Consider the following 4,048-nt stretch of genomic DNA (forward strand, 5'->3'; position numbering starts at 1 on the left):
GGCAAAGGCCCCCGTGTCTTCAAGAACGGTGGTCTCTGCTGAAACAAAGTGTGGACACTCAGTTTACTCCCTCCTGGGGAGGATGGAAAGAATGCGACAGGAGAAAAGAGCCCTGGGGAAGGCTGGAGCAGCTGGTTGGATTCTTAGCCCTGGAAGTGGGTGTCCTTGAGCATTGACTCAGGTGCTTAGGTCCTGGTGGGGGACCTGGGATCATAGACCCTGCCTCTGTGAAGGGCAGGGTCTCACCAGCCTGGACCATCACCTGTGCCAATGTCGCAGGGGCAGCTTGGAGCTAGAAAGCAGGGAGAAGAGAAGCAAGAAGCTGAAGCTCAGCTCTGGGGCTCAGGGCCCAGGTGCCATGGGCCCTGGCAGCGGGCAGCAATGGTGGTTGCCTGGTCAGTCCCACCACAGGGTGGTTGGCACACGTGGTCCCTCCGACTACAATATCTTCCTCATTTTTCTATGCAAAGCCTCCTACATTTTTTTTTTAAGTGAACTCCTTCTGTGAAGGGTTTTTTGTTTGTTTGTTTTTGAAGAGTAAAAGAAAACACACACAGGCGTTATAGTAAATATTAATAGTCACCTATTCTATGCTTTTCCTTATTAACAGAATTAGAGTTTCAATCACACAGTTATGAAATTTGATTTCTTGGTCTTTGTCCAGGACACATTGAGCACACAATATAATTCTAGCCAATGAAACGAAGTGCTAAGTAAGGCCTTTGAAAAACTGACTTTTCCAGCAAAAAAAAAAAAAAAAAAACAGACTCTACTGGCACCACCCTGATTTTCCCTTCCACCAGCACCATCCCCCCCAACTCCTAATCCCTCACGGCTCACACCATTTCCCCTTGCTGAAAAGCAGATGCAGTGTTCAGGATGGAGCAGCTGTCTTGGGACCTTTAAGAAAAAAGCCACATGCTAGAAGCAGATTGGATCTTGATGGCTTTTTTGAACAAACGCACCAGCCTTGGGTCCTCCTCATCCTGCAGACTTCTTGTTACAGGACAGACCATTTACTTACTTGAATCACTGAAATGGCTAGACTTTTCTGTCGTGTTCTTTCTGTCAGTCACCACATGCATGTCTGTTAAGCACAGCCATTCGCTCTCTTAACTGAGACACAATGACATGTAAAATTACATACATCTTGAGGGGACAAGGGGTCCCTCTTCTAAAGTCTACTCGTGAGCTTTGTATTAAGAATTCTGTAAGCCAGCTTGGCCCTGAGAACCCCAATACTGTAGCATCAATTTATTGTTCAGCAGTGATTGGTTAAGTCAACAACTTTATAGCCTCTATTATGTGCATTTTTATCTACTTAGAATAAAAAGAAGTCAGAGTTAGAAGAGGCCTTAGAAACCATCTAGTTTAGTATTTCTCAAAATAGCCTTGGAATTTTTTCATCAACTGAAATCCTTCAGAGACTCAAGGTAGAGGCTTGAGTTCATAAGCTGGACCATGGTGCAACTTCGCAAGGTTTCTCATTGTATAATTTGGAAACCGCCAATCTATCCTGTGCCCTCATTTTTTCAGATGTTAAAACTGAAAAACCTATTCCTTCATTTATTCACCAAAACTTTTGTTGGGACTTATCTTCTGCCATGCTTGAGCTAGGTATCATTCACCAGAGACTGTCCTTGTCCTCACTGCCCTTTCAGTCTAAGGGAAGAGAAAATATTCTTCTGGGTGCCATATGGGGAGACTTCATCAGAGCCAGAATGCTGGGCTCTGACTCCTGTAACAGTACTCAGTGCTCAGTCCTCAGTGCCAGCATCTGCCTATTGTGCCTAGTGCAGAGATGGGGCAGAATGTCTCAAACTGGTTTATACCAAGAGTGAGTACTCTCTCATAGCTGTAGGAGTGATCTGAGGATCCTCTGCATCTGTTAAGATTTTACCCATCCTCCAAAGATCAACCTGAGTCCCTCCCTCGGGAAGCTGTCCTTGCATACCTGGGCCCCACTGAGTTCCACTCATCCTGCAAGTTGACCCATTGCACTCAGAGATCCTGCTGTTCTTGAAGGGAGGGTGCTTCTCAAATGATCACCCAAGGAGGACCTGTATTTTTAATTTTTTATTTCTAATTTGTCACAGAAACACAATGAAAATGAATTAGTAGAAATAAAATTTTGAAAAATATAGAAAATGGAGCCCTTTCTTTTAAATATTTTCAGATTCAACAGAAATGAAATTATTTGATTCCATCTCTGTACAAGTATCTAATACCCACAGTTTCATTTTTTGGGCCATGGTGTGCTGCTAACAACCAGTTGTGAGGTGGCCCTGTCTTCAGACCCATGTTGGTTTCTGCTCTGAGTTATTCATGCACAAAAGCCTCCTCTGACCAGTGCTTTTTCTTTTTTTTTTTTCTTGCTTTTTTTTTTTTAATTAATTTTTATTGTAGGTTGTTCAAAACATTACATAGTTCTTGATATATCATATTTCACACTTTGATTCAAGTGGGATATGAGCTCCCATTTTTACCCCATATACTGATTGCAGAATCACATCAGTTGCACAACCATTGATTTACATATTGCCATTCTGGTGTCTGTTGTATTCTGCTGCCTTTCCTATCCTCTACTATCCCCCCTCCCCCCTCCCCTCCCCTCTTCTCTCTCTACCCCCTCTACTGTAATTCATTTCTCTCCCTTATATTTTTCCTCCTTTCCCCTCACTTTCTCTTGTATGTAATTTTGTATACCCCTGAGGGTCTCCTTCCATTTACATGCACTTTCCCTTCTCTCTCCCTTTCCCTAGTGCTTTTTCTTTGTTGTTGTTGTTTGTTTGTTTTGTTTTGTTTATCCCCCATGGAGTTGGAATGTTGCCTGCCTAAAACCTTATCACTCTGTGTGCTTAGGACAGCCTATTGGAGGCTACTCTTTGTTACAGTGGGTGTGAAAGACCCACCGATTCCCTGTCCAAGAAAGACGCACGAGGCACTGGCTGCAAACGCAAGAGGTTTATTCAGACACAGACGCCTGTGGGTGCTCAGCAAAACCTCAGCCGGAGCTTTGGTGAACTGGCACACCGGGCTTTGGGGTACAGGTCTTTTATAGGATAATGGGGCAGGTTTCGCGCGCGGGGTAAGCAACAGGTTTCTTATTGGTTATTTTGAACCCAGCATATAGATTAGCTAAAGGGCAAAGTTGTTCTTCACTTTATGTTATCAGTTCCTATTTGCCTAAGAATGCCCTGGGACCTGTTTTTTTTTTTGTTCTTTTTCCAACCATCCTGTCCTTTCACAATAGACTACCCTTAACTGATTAACAGATAGACCTCTCCGGTGTTTAGTGGGTTAGCAACACGCCCTGATGGTTTCACAATGGGGCCTGGGGTTTCTGGGCTGGGGTCTTTCAGGTGCACACTTCCTGAGGGAAGACCCAGCACTTCTAACCCAGGTTACAAAGACCCAAAAGTTGTTGCTCCCCTCTTCTGTTTCTTCCTGTTAAAGACAATGGACAACTAGGCGAAGCTTCCTCCAGCCCCACCCCATTTTCTTCCCAACAAGTTTCTCCACTGCATGTACATTTATAAACAAGCTCAAGAATATACAAAGGCAAGGTCTTACTTTTTTGTCCCTCTAAGCCTGAACATCAGGCTTTACTGCTTCTGATGCTTGTAATAAATGATAGAAGGTCCCTTGGCTTCAGAACTGACTCAGGCTCCTATCCTCCTTACCAAGTCATGGGTCACACTCAAGTTCCTCTCCGAGCCCAAAAACATGTCAAGTGCGGCTCAGAGGACAAAATGTTCACCACGAGATCCTCTCATTTTCTAAATTTCAACAGACTCTAATATCTTATTTTTTAAATAAACATTCCTAAGTCACTTTAAAGACACTCTAGGCCCAGATGTGGGTGGCTGGCAGTTCTTGTGTGTCTCGTGTGTGTTATAAGCTGTGAATGAAACTGACTCATGCCCAGATTGGCACACCTCTCTGCAAAGCACCATGGGTCAGGGTCATATTTGGAAATTCATTTTGACTATTGTAAGTGAACAGTGTTGGAGCAAGCACATGACTGTGCAGACGGAAAGGGGAAGGC

Source organism: Callospermophilus lateralis, chromosome 14 (assembly GCF_048772815.1).
Source record: "Callospermophilus lateralis isolate mCalLat2 chromosome 14, mCalLat2.hap1, whole genome shotgun sequence".
Lineage (NCBI taxonomy): Eukaryota > Metazoa > Chordata > Mammalia > Rodentia > Sciuridae > Callospermophilus > Callospermophilus lateralis.